Raw genomic sequence first — 13143 nt, 5'->3', positions numbered from 1 at the left:
CACTCCTTCTCTGGGCCCTTGCTTTGATTCCAGACATGGGAAAGGGCCATCCCAGCTCCTGTACACCCTGTAGGATCAGCTGAAACGCTGTAGCAACTGCATCAGAGTTCAACAAATAGGGTTTTTACTCTATGTGCCTCTTTGAAAACCACAATTTTTTTCTCAGTATCTCATATCTTGGCTCTCCATCCATATCATCCCTAAGACTGTAGACATATAGTCTTCAACAGCTGCAAAACATCCCATGGATATCTCATAATTCACTTATCCCATTCCTTATTGTTGAATATTTAGGTACTTTCCAACTATTTTCTATCAATTATACTTTGTTGAACATCTTTGTATATACATCTTCATAAATTTGTCCAACTGTCTTTAGGATGAATTCCTAGAGGCTGATTGATGGGTCAAAAGATACTGCTCTCCATAAGAGTGCTAACAATTTCTATTCCCACCACAAGTACTGGGAAAATCCCCAAATCTGTCTGTCTCCATTCAGATTCATGACGATAAAACTCAAATGGACCCTCAGCACTGCAATCCTACCACACATTCCTCCATAGTTTGCTTTCCTACTTTTCAAGATAATCCTTTAAATTGGTTTCATTTCTTCTTAACCCTACTGCATCCCTTCCCCTCCCACATGCCCAGCTGATATCCTGGTTTCATACCTGTCCCCCCCACAGAAAAATTGAAGGCATAGAGGGCAACACTCTTACCTGTCCACCCTCAAATCAATACACCCCCAACCCTGCCACATGCACTATGTACCAGAACCCCATTGTCTCTGCCTTCCTCTTTCACTGTAGCAGTGTCCACGTGGCTAGCCATGGTTAACACCTCACTTGAACCACATTTGTCCAATTGATCAAGGACTTCTGTCCTGCGATATCCCCTTTCCTTCTTACATTATCATCACCATCCTTCATCATCATCATCATCATCATCCTCATCATCTCTGTCTTCTCTCTCCTGGATGATTGCCAATGGCATAAAATGAACTCTCTCATCCCCCATCTCAAAATACAGACAAATCAAAAATCAAAAATAACAAAATAAGACAAAACTCCTTTCATGGCCCCTCTAGCCTTCACCCCATTTCTCTTCAGTTCCCTTCCCAGCAAAACCTCTGGAACAAGTTGTCTACACTCTTTGCCACAAATTCCTCACTGTCCATCCACTCTCCACACTCTCCCAGTGAGCCCTACCACTCACCCCACCTGTTCTTATCCAACTGATTCCTTTTATGTTGCCACATCTAAGGGACACATTTTGGTCCTTGTCTTGACTGATTCCCAGTGGCAGAGGCAGTGTCTAGAGCAAACCACTCTCCTGAAAAACCCAACCACCCCAACTTCTAGGATAATACACTCCACTGGTTCCTCTTCTAACTTACACATTTCTCCTGCTTAGATTGTTTTGCTGGCATCTCCCCCTCCACATGAACTCTGAAGATTGGAGCACCTCAGGGCTCAGTCCTTGGCCCTGGAGACCCTTCCTCTTGTATCCCCACCCCCTTCCCTGTCTCAATAATCATCACATAAAATCAATACTAAAAATTGACAAAGACAGCTCAAAAAGAAATAAATACAGATCAATGGCATATCATATATTCACTCATTCAATACATATTTATTGAACACCTACTTTGTGCTGAGCATTGAGGGAAGACTATGGTGAAAGAGATAAGAAGTCTCTGTTCCAAAGTTACATACCATAACGTGCAAAATCTCACACTCAAAGCAGAAGTGATCCTTAAATGGTATAATTGCATGTGAAGGCTGTTTTTTTTTTTTTTAAATATTTGGCTTTATTAAAGGTTGTTTTTTTTTTTGTCCTTTTTTTTTTCTTTTAAGGAAAAGGGAAAGCCAGGTTTGTACCTCTGAAAAAAATGTTGGCATAGTTTCTAAACAAACACTCTAAAGATTCTCTAATCTTCTTAGAGTCAGAAGTGAACTATTTCCTTACTTAAGTACAATTAGAAATGGCTTATTTTCTCAATTTTAAATGAGTTTCTGAAACATATCACATGACACCAAGGATGAGTGGAAATTAGAAGCTGTTGCTGCTCTTTCTAGATCATGAATCATAGCTTTTTCTCTACAATTTGCTGCAACTAATGTCTGAAATCTAAGGCCCCCATCCTGAATTAAATTATAATTCAGAGTTAAGAGGACATTACCCAAATCAGCACTGTAGGGATTCATTTATATCATGCATGTAGTGATAAATTGGGAAATCCTTGTGTATTTAAGATCTTCCTCTCTGAACATTCGGATATCCCATAACACTGCCTTTAGGATAAAAATAAGGTGAGGCAGGGGTTGGCCTGGATTTGTTTTCAGACATCTTAACCAACATTTGGACCAAATACATAGAAAGCATAATACATTTATATATGTATCAATTATTATATTCCCTAAATAGCCATAGTGATGAAAGTCTCTGCAGTACACGTACTTAGTCTACTAGCTTTCTGGCTTTATCTTTCCATCCTCTTCAGACTTTGTGGGGTCCACTGTGTGGATATCTTGACTCATGAATTTTCTAGACTAATTATCCCAGCAGATTTAAGCCTGTTGGACACTGGGGCACTGGTTGGTGCTGTTGTGACTGTTAATGGGCATATACTCAGTAAGATTTTTCCTTTCGTCTTGTTTTATGTCCCAAGAGTTTGGCTAGGGGGTCAAAGAGAGGGTACCCCAATATGGGCCACTTTGGCATTAAGACTATTTTGAGCTGAAAGTAATCAAGATCCTGTGAACTCCAAAGAAACGTTTTGCCCTTCCCTTAACTACATGAAAGAATCTAAATTAGAGGAGATCTTTCCCAGAATAATGGTTATTACCAGAGTTAAAGTTTATTTGAGTGACCCATCTGTATACCAGGGCAAAAATCTAACTACCAAACATCTGCTTTTTTTCTTACTGCCCTGTCAATGGCATTTTTTCCCTTTGAAGTCCCAGACCCCTATTCCATTCCCCCGAGTTCAGGATGACATATATACCTCCTTTTGCCTGACTGTTTTTGGAATTTCTGTGACTACGTGGATTCCCCATTTGTACACTATTAAATTTGATTTTCTCCCTTTAATCTGTCTCATGTCGATTTGATTCTTAGTCCAGCTAGAAGGGCCTTTGAGGGGACAGGAATTCTGGCTCCTTGACAGTTGGCATAGTCAAAAGGATGTTTTAAGTCACTGGACACCAGTCGCTCTGACGCTGCTGGAGCTGAAATCTCCTGGGACATCTGACACACAGCTGGCACAAGGTAAGATCTCTTACCACGTCAGCCTGCCGGAATCTCTATCTGCAGAGTCTGATGAAGTGAGAATGACAAGATGAGAGTCCTTTTTCTCTCTTTGTAAATTTAGATTAACAGGAGAAAATGTTTGCAAAACTAGTTCCTTGGGCTAAGTGACTCTTTGGTTAAATTTGATAGAATACTCTTTGGTTGCTGATCCATTCCCTCCCAGACATGGTCTTTGTTTTCCTGTCCCTGTGTCCTTTACATTATTTGTCATACAAACTTTGCTGTGAGACATCCTCAGCCAAAGCCACAAAGCCACAAAATAGCGGGCAGGGGTCGAGCATGGAAACACTGTTAGAGCAATCACCACCTGAAGAAGACTCTTGTGTTAGGATAAGTTGACCCTGGAACAGGTTAGCTTAACAAACATTTGGACTAAACACGTAGAAAAAATAATACGCTTATATATGTATAAATTATTTTATTCCCTAAATAGCCACAGTGCTAAACCTCAAGAAAACTTCCATGCAGTGAGGTACACTGTGAAATGTCACAAAACCCCCAACCCTGTGGCACATCCCTCCTTAAGTAAGTATTAGTTTGGCTCCAGGGCTCAGAAGAAGCTGTTAATGGGCACATACTGGATAAGACTTTTCCTTTCGTCTTGTTTTATGTCCCAAGAGTTTGGCTTTGTGGCCAGTCAGAACATTCTCTTTGGTCTTCGCCATCCAGAGAATGGTGGAGGGGCACCTTGGCGGCCTGTCAAATAGACTGGGGATCTAAGTCTCTCTCTCTCTCTCTTTGTCCAGCCATTCCAGCTCTCAGGGGACTTTGTCATGAGCAGCCCCAGCCTGTAGGAACCTTTGTCACCTCAACCTTCATTGCTTGTTCTTGCTGGAGAGCCCAATTCCAGTAGCGCCTGGAATCATCAGTGTCACAGATGAGCAGGTCAATGGCTGGAGACATCCCACGACTTTGTGGGAGGCTGGAGACACTGTTATTACTACACCATCCTTCCCGCCTATGCAACAAAAGCTTTTGCTTTCCTAGACTAATTGCAGGAGTCAACTTTTTGAATCATGGGGGCTGCACCATCTATGCCCTCTGCGGACACTTCCTGCATCTTCGGTGAAGCCATTAGAAAACTTATTGGTTTGAGTAACGTTTAATAGATCCTACTCATCAATGGCCAGACAATGGATCCTTTAAATTGGCTAGATTTAAATTATATATATACGTGTGTGTGTGTGTGTGTGTGTGTGTGTGTGTATACGTATATAAAATGAAGGTCTCTCAATTGTCTTATTAGTACAATAACTAGTCTGAAGGACTCCTTTGACAAAATAAAAAAGTAGAAATTAGAATAAGACTTAAAGATAAATGTCCATATCCAACATATATTTCTCTTCTTAAAATCCAGGTTCATCTACCTATTTTAATTTCCCTGTCCCTATAAGATCTACAGAGAACACTCCACCCTCACCTCTAGGTTCTAAAAACACAGGTTGCTCATGTAAATGTTGAAAGCTAGAAAAACAAATTTAGCAAAAGCCCGTGAGACTGGCAGTGAGGCTCCCTACCTTCCAGGACTCTGGAGTCAGGCTCTACCTGCTTTGGGCATTCCTATAAAATGTCCTTTGCTGTTATATCTGAGAGGGCCTACTGCAAAAGAATTCATGTTTCCTGAACAGCGGGAGATTTTTTTAAACTGTAAAGCCCTTTCCCTCTACTTTCCGAAGACAACCAAATTTAGAGGGAAATCACAAAGACTATTTGACTATGTTCACAACCTTCTCTTCACAGAGGAAACAGAGGACCAAAATTTCTCACAAGCCCTTCTAGAAATAATCTGCAAAAAGTCACTAATCAAGGGCTAATAGAAGCCAGAAAAAAGGCTTACCCAGAAAAAAGGCCTTTGTTAAAATGCTTTATACAGACTTTACAAAGGCATAAATCTTTTGGTTCCCATTTTGGTTAAAAATCTCACTGATAGAAACAAATTTAGTTTAAAAGGTGGGTCAGTCCTTTGATATTCAGGCTGTGATCTAGGTCTTTGGGGAATTAGGGACAACTGTTTTTATTTTACAAATCTCTACGAAACCAGAAATGAAATTTAGAAACAAGTCAAAGTCCACCTATCTTTATCCATCTCCAAAACTCACCTATTCTTCTCAGAATGTTTGTGAATATTATAAAAGACCAAGATACTGAAACAAAATGGTCCTGTATTTTAAGGGGAAAAATGTAATTTTTAAATAGAAATCACCCTGAAACTCAAGGGAAAAACATTTTTTTTTTACATTCTTTCTCTATCCCTTGAAATGATAAATCTTATCATACCTTTGAAATATAAATACAGCCCACAGTCTCCTGAGATTGAAGGAAAAAAGGCAGGGTGGTGGCAGGGAAGAGGCCCTTTTAAAATCCAAACTGCTAAAAGGATCCTAATGTCCCAACTATCACATCTGAGAACAGGCAGATAGGTTCTAAATATCCACCTTGGAAAAAAATTTGGGTGTTTTCTCTGTGTCTTTGTGATGTAAACTCCCTCCCTTCTACCCCTTCTTCTCTAGAACCTAAGAGCCATTCCTTGAAATGCAAACTTCAAGAAGTTTCTCGTGGGAGGGAGGGGAGAAGTATTTAGAAATTGAGTCTATAATGTCGGCTACACAAATATTAGTAAAAAAAAAAAAAAAAAAGCAAAAGCTGGGAAAGATTTTGTTTGTACCTTGTCTTTGTATTTTTGCATCCACATATGTTGTAAAGGTGAAATGTTTTCTCTATCTCCGGGTGGTATTGCTAAAATTAATTTGTAAAAGAGGTGTATTTTAGCTGGTTTGAAGGCAAGTACTTGTAAGGATTGGGCATTCTAAAACTCAGAAAGTTAGAAACTAACCTAAATGTTTTTCAGGTTCATATGATTTGGGAAAATATCTGAAAAGAAAGCAGGTTGAAGGTTGTTGGTTTAATTAAAATAGATCTTTAGAGTTATCAGCATTAAATAGAAAACTTGTATTCTGCGTGTGTTGACTAAAAGTCAGAGACGGTCAGGTTATCTCTCTCTTGCCAAATTTGCCAGGGGAAAAAAACAAAACAAAACAAAACCTTAGAATAATGGCTGACTTTGTCTAATGCTTCATGAAGTTTTGTGGGTAGTCTAGGCATAATCCTTAGGAGCAAGTAAATTAAATAGATGTCAGTAAGATAAACAAAAAAGTTTGTAGATAAACTTTTAAATAGCTTCCAAAATCTTTGGTAACCTAAAACTTTAAAATTTTGCTAGGTTGAGCCGTAAGTTTAAATTCATCGATTATCTAGATCATCTCCAAATAAGATAACATAATGAACATTTTATACTGAATATAACTTATCTGCTTTTGTTTTATTACAGAAAAACTAATAATAAATTTGGATCTGTTAATAAACATGCTTTATGCTTTATTGAAAGATAATACTATGGAAAAACACATGTTTTTTTTAGAAATTATGAAATATATTCATACATTTGCCAATCTAAAGAATTATGGTATGGCAGACAATTTGCAACTTCTTATTATTTAGTTTTCACTAAAAATTAAGGTTTCTAAGCATGAAGAATTCTGATGAATGTAATTAAGATGACTGGAATTAAGGGAAACAACCCTGTATGCAAGGAAAGTAAGATATGTGTTTTTTGGTAAGAAAAAGTCTGAGGAAAAAGAACACATCTCTGTTGAGGGAAAACAAAATAATTTTGTCCTAAAGTGAGACTTAGTTATTTAAAGCTGGAAAGCTTGGGGCAACAGCTGAATGCAAAAAAGAAAGTTGCAGAAGGTTTTTGGACAAAGAATCTTTGGAAAGAAATTTTATGTGTGGTCAGTCCTGGCTAAGATCAAGATAAATTAAGTAAGTAAATTTATTTTAATATCAAAAACACACTGAGGCAAAATTAAAATTTTGTTTTCTCTTTGTGAAAAGGACTAAATTTCCTTAAACTATTGGCCTGCTCTTAATGAGAAACTGTAAACAAAAGTTTTTCTTTAGATTTTAAGTTATCTGCCTAAAAAACAACAATTCTCTTTTGCCAAAATAATTTCCTATGTTTATCAGGCCTTTGATTAGTTAAGAAAACGGAGTCTTTATTAAAAGAGCTATGTTTTGCTTACCACTGTGTAACCTTGCCTGTGAAAACTTATATTGTCATTTTGGCTATTTGTATCATTAGGTATTCTTTCATAATGATTTGTGATCCTATTTAATCAATTTTTATATACTTCCCAAAATCAAATTCTAAAATCAAGTTTTTGACCACAGTCTAACTGAACAGGGGGCCCTTAGAACATTTCCAAAAAAGGTTTGCAAGAAATTAAACTAATTAGGCTTATATGGTGTGCTAAATTACATGGGTAGCATTGTCCAATCAGTGATATTAAAGCCTCTTAGATGATATTTATGCGGGTAAACTATGAAAATCGGTGTTCTTTTTATCATTATTATTAAATCTGTGTTCTAAAAAGTTTAGGACTTTTATGAAAGTCCTAAAAATCTGACGTCCTGGCATGTTATTATCTTGACGTGTTGTGGGTCCCAAAGCTAACTAAATTTCCATGTCAACTGCATTGTAGTGAGTCTAATCAGATCGTTAACTGTGCCATTTTTAATTCTTCTATTATTTACTGGCAATTATACTTTTACTCAGGTGATTTTATGAAAGCTTCCTGCAAACATGCTTCATCTTCAGGGAGATTCATGGAAAGAACTCTGAGTACAGGTTCCTGATATGCTCAAGATCATCAAACTGAACTAAGTAAAAAAAAAAAAAAAAAAAAAAAATCCAGAACTAGTGAAAAAACTGGATTCAAGCAGAATAAGAATTAATAATAACATGGGAACTGCATAAACTAAGGAGGTTAATTATAATTTTTATGACTTTTTGTTTGAAACCTTGCTGAGTTTTTAAAAAAGAAAACTTCTCTTAGGCTAACTAGTTGATAGCAATTTGATAAAATATACCTTTGTGAATAAATTGTAACATTTATCTTTTCTCCCTACCCGAACGCCCCAGAATTCAGAAATTCTCAGTGAGTATTCTTATATTTTTATGGCAATATATTTATTTGCCTAAGTTCAACAAGAACCTATTCTCTTTATGACAGGACATGATTGGAAGCCTTAGTTATATTACAAAGGCTTTGGCTGGAATGTCGTATTTGAGAGAGGCGTGCATAGACTCAGATATGAACAGACAGCTTTAAGGAACTAAGCCTGACTTTATGGAGCCAATAAAACCCCTTGGAAAATATCAGCCTGGTGCATTCCTTACAAAGGTCCCAGCAGCCTCACCAGGTGAATAAAGAAGGTCACTCCCTGGCAGGTGCAGGAAGCTCAGGATGTTCTGGGGACCTCGAGAAGAGAGGAATTCACCCAAGTCTGTAAGTATTGCAGATTAAGTCAGATGGCAAGTATTTGGCTTGACTTCTAGCCTTAAGAGGCTATTCAAAGTTCATTCTAGGGGCGCCTGGGTGGCTCAGTCGGTTAAGCGTCTGACTTCGGCTCAGGTCATGATCTCACGGTCCGTGAGTTCGAGCCCCGCGTCGGGCTCTGTGCTGATGGCTCAGAGCCTGGAGCCTGTTTCAGATTCTGTGTCTCCCTCTCTCTCTGCCCCTCCCCCGTTCATGCTCTGTCTCTCTCTGTCTCAAAAATAAATAAACATTAAAAAAAAAATTTTTTTTTTAAAAGTTCATTCTAGAGATTCCTTATGAAAAGTTCCAGCAAAGCAGAGTTTTAAAAGCCTATATGGTCAACCACTACTCTTGCTACACTTGTGTAAATAATCAGGCCACTTTTTTTTTTTTTGGAAACTAGACTTATTTTGCAAACTAGTGTTAATCTGGCTACCGTTGGTAAAAATGAGGGTGATTATAGAGAAAACATGTTTCGATAACACACCTTTGTAAATAGTAAATTTTAACACTATTTATTATTAGCTGGCCTAAATCCTGATTTCTTCTAGTGTTCTCCAGTGCCAGGCTACAACTCTCCAAACTAATGTTTTTGAATGTTCTCCCACCTTTCTGACTTGGAATCATTTGAGAACTAAAACTTCCCTCTTCCTTGAAGCCCTGCAAACTTAATATAAAATGGCTTGGTGTAAACTTCAGAGAAATTGCCACAATGGCTCATGTCTAGACAATCTTTGTACCTACTGCACTGTGGGCCACTCAACAGATTGCTAGAGACATGTGAGCTACAAACCAGGAGAATCTGTCGCATTGCCACGGCCTGCCTTCACTCTGTCTGAAGATGCTCGGAGCCTGACATCTAGAAGTCTTGTCAGTTGGCTGGCTCAGAACTCAGAGACAGGTTTATAATCTGATCTAATCATTAACCGCTGCTTTTCTTTTATTTCTTTTATTTCCGTAGAAAGGCCTCTTATCTAATACCTGATTACTTGAACCATAGGCCTAGCTTGGAGAAACGCCACCTTCTGAAATGAGTTCAACTAAGCTGACCTATTATCAAGACTCGGGGGGAGTGGTTCGGTGAGACAAAACAATCTACCAGCTCAACTTTTAATGTGTGAACCATCAGGAAGTTTCAGGGGACGGAACTGTGAGGGCCAAAGACAGGCTGTCCCAAGATGGGCCACTTTGGTATGAAGACTGTTTTGAGCTGAAAGCAGTCGAGACCCTCTAGGTCAAGAGGAACTCCTTGCTCCTCCCTGAGCTGCATAGGAGAATCTAGATTGGAAATCTTTCCCAGAATAATGGTTATTACCACAGATACATTTATCTGCATGACCCATCTGTAGGGCAGGGCAGACATCTAAGTACCAAACACCTGCTCCTTTTCTTACTGCCCTGTCAACTGCATTTTTTCCCTTCAAAGTCCCAGACTCCTACCCCTTCTCCTCACCTCAGGATGGCATACAGACCTCATTTGGCCTGACTGTCTTTGGAATTTCCATGTCTGTGTGGATTCCCTGTATGTATGCTATTAAATTTGATTTTCTCCTATTGGTCCATCCATGTCAGTTTGATGCTTAGTCCAGCTGGAAGGACCTTTGCAAGGACAGGTATTCTTGCTCCCTGACCTTACTCTAAGGTAAACGTTCTCTCCCATTTCACCCTTCACAAAATCTCCAAGGAAATGTTCCAAACCCCGGGGCCCTGGGGCCTCAGAGAAGGGCCTGCTTCTCCTTGGGTCACATAGACGTTCCCATGACTGCAAGTTGTCTTGCAGAATTCCACAAACAAAGCCAATCTCACATAGTGCTGATAAAACAGACATTTATCTAATGGCATTTTTAGAGCAGAGGTGAAGGGACACATGCTCACGCTGTCACAATCTTTGCAGAAATTGTTGCTGGAAGTCAGGTGGATACCACACGCATTTCCTGGCATTGCTGGTGGCCATCCTGGCCCTCCTGCTCAGCTGTCCTCAGGGTGAAATCCCCCCCTCAGATTCAGAAGGGAGAACCCCTCCCCACTCTGCTGCCTTTCCCCCAAAGTTGTGTTTGTTGCCCTTCCAGATCTCTGCTTGGTCTGTGGACCTCAACGCTTAGAGTCCTTCCACCCAAGCTGCCAGATGCTGGTTCAGAAGTCCATTTCCCTCCCCCCCCCCCACCCTCAACACTCCCTACAGGCCACTGTTACCTTTCTCACTCCCCTCCTCATCTTCAAAAGCCAGCTGGGCCGTCTTCACTATCATTGCTGAGACATCGGCTTAAGAAATGAAACCCCCGACCCTTCCTTTTCTTCTGAGCCAGCATTCCAGGCCAGCTGGGAGGGGAAAGGTCAACCTTTAGTTGCCTTTCTCCTCTGGGACCTGAGATTTCATTCATTTCCCCTCCATTTCTGGAATGTTGCTTCCCCATCTGCTCTTGAGGTAGCACACAGGTTTTATCTGCTCTGCTTCCCAAGCTTTTATGGAAGTTGTCTCAGCCTTCTCTGGCTCTCCCACTCTCTGGGAATGTTTTATAAAGTTGTGGCTGTCACGTCTCTCCCAATTATTAAAGCACAAGGACACTAACGTGACATCCATTGAAGCCCCAACCCAGTGCTCTCCTGGTCACCACAAATGACCTCTGTTCCTCCTCTGGCTTTTCTTGAGCCTGGGAGAAATGAAATTCCAGCTTTCTTTGCTGTTAGCTACTTACATGCAACAGCCACACGGATTCTGCTTCATGACATAATCCATATATTTTAAGAAAAAGGTAACTCCAAGGACACAGTCATCTTAGCTCTTAATTCTTTCACTACTTACAATATTTTTACCAAGATATTCAGCTTTTCAAGTAGAGTGCTCCTTCTCTGAAGAAACTATTCAAAGTTTGCAGCACCCATGACTCCTTCCACAAGAGGGCAACAATTAAGGGTGGACGGCAGAACCTTTTGGGGGGTGGTTGCTACTCTTTGTTACAAAATTTTTGTTTGTTCATTTTCATTGGAAAAAGGCTTTGCTGAATGTAATTCGCCTTTCCAATAACACAGCTCTTCCTTATCTCTCTACACTGTGTTTAAATAAGCACCTTGTCTAAACTCGTCTTAACTAGGCTAACCTCAAATCCTTGTTCATTTTATTTTTTTATTTTTATTTTTTGTAATGTTTATTTTTATTTTTAAAAAAGAGAGAGAGAGAGACAGAGCACCAGGCAGGGGCAGAGAGAGAGAGAGACACAGAATCTGAAGCAGGCTCCAGGCTCTGAGCGGTCAGCACAGAGCCCCATGTGGGGCTCCAACCCACAAACCACAAGATCATGACCTGAGCCAAAGTCGGATGCTTAACCGACAGCCACCCAGGTGCCACCCTTGTTCATTTTAAAATGAGAATCAGATTTCCTGCAAAATCTCTGCCTAGTCAAAATCAAAAAAATTGTTTTAAATTAGAATTTACATTCAGCAAGAAAAAGAGAAGCCCACACAGGGCTTTATGCCTCCAAACATATCTTTACACCAAAGGTGAGGAAGGCATCAATGCATTCAAGGGTCCACCTTGGACAAAGAGTAGGGCAAAGGGAAATGTGCATAAGAGAGTTACCATATACTACAAGAAGGAAGGGCCTGGGGCAAGTAAAACTGAATAGCAATTGTTCTTTAAATTTCAGAAAAGCTCTCCTGTAATCTGAGTTGGGTGCTATTTACAAAGCATTCTGAACAGGAGGGCCGACCAGCTGGTTCTAAGCCTGGCTATGGAGAAGGGAATATGTAGCCCCTCTTATCACGTGAGGCTAAGCCAACCTTTGCTCACCCCCAGAAAGCCAGTTTTCTCCTGCACCCCACAACACATGCTCCTCGGATCCCAACCACCCACTCACTCCCAAGCCCACAGCCTCCTTCTGATCCCCAGCCTAATCAGTGATCCTTGAGGGGGTGGGGATCAGTGCGGCTCAGCCCAGGCTGTGAACTTCTAACCCTCGGAGCATTCTTATCCCATTGTGATAAAATCCACGGGGGCTCAACAGTTTAATTCTTCCACGAACACTGAATGTATACCAGGTCCTGGGGGAGGGAGGGAGAGGGAAGGAAGGCAGCGAGTCTGGGTTGTACAGAGGACGAAGTCCCTGCTCCCCAGGTCTAGTTGAGCAGCGATCTATTGGATATGAAACCAAAAATAACACCAGATCGAATGAAGTCAATGAAATAATAGTGCAAAGTGCTCAAGGGATCAAGAGGAGAAAACAATTCATTCCATAATGGGGAAAGGAGCCAAAGGGAATGAGGCTTTCCACAGCAGAGAAAGGGAGGGGGCAATTTTGGCTGAGGGAACAGCCTTGAAATGTAGGCTGTATTTATAGACCCTTTTTAGCCTCCTGGCGAGGCTACAGGGGAAATTCAATAATTTGATGGGAATGAGTTGGACACCGAACTTTCACATCAAATCCCACCATGGAGGGCTTGGGGGGCTAGCATCCTC

General features: G+C 40.3%; 1 long non-coding RNA gene across 2 annotated transcripts in view; it reads left to right on the top strand.

Moving 5' to 3' along the window:
* The window catches only part of LOC131484640 (uncharacterized), a 57805-nt gene extending 47553 nt beyond the window's left edge, over window positions 1-10252 (top strand). Inside the window, exons 1-3 of one of the 2 annotated variants that reach the window (XR_009248361.1) lie at window positions 1862-3270; window positions 8385-8660; window positions 9242-10252. This is a non-coding gene — a long non-coding RNA (uncharacterized LOC131484640). Of the gene's footprint in view, window positions 1-1861; window positions 3271-8384; window positions 8661-9241 lie in introns of those variants that run through there. The other variant, XR_009248362.1, reaches the window with a different exon arrangement.
* The last annotated feature ends 2891 nt before the right edge of the window (window positions 10253-13143 follow it).

Source organism: Neofelis nebulosa, chromosome 9, assembly GCF_028018385.1.
Source record: "Neofelis nebulosa isolate mNeoNeb1 chromosome 9, mNeoNeb1.pri, whole genome shotgun sequence".
Taxonomy (NCBI): Eukaryota; Metazoa; Chordata; class Mammalia; order Carnivora; family Felidae; genus Neofelis; species Neofelis nebulosa.
Note: the sequence above shows the minus strand (reverse complement) of the source record. Positions and strands in the feature narration are given on the sequence as shown.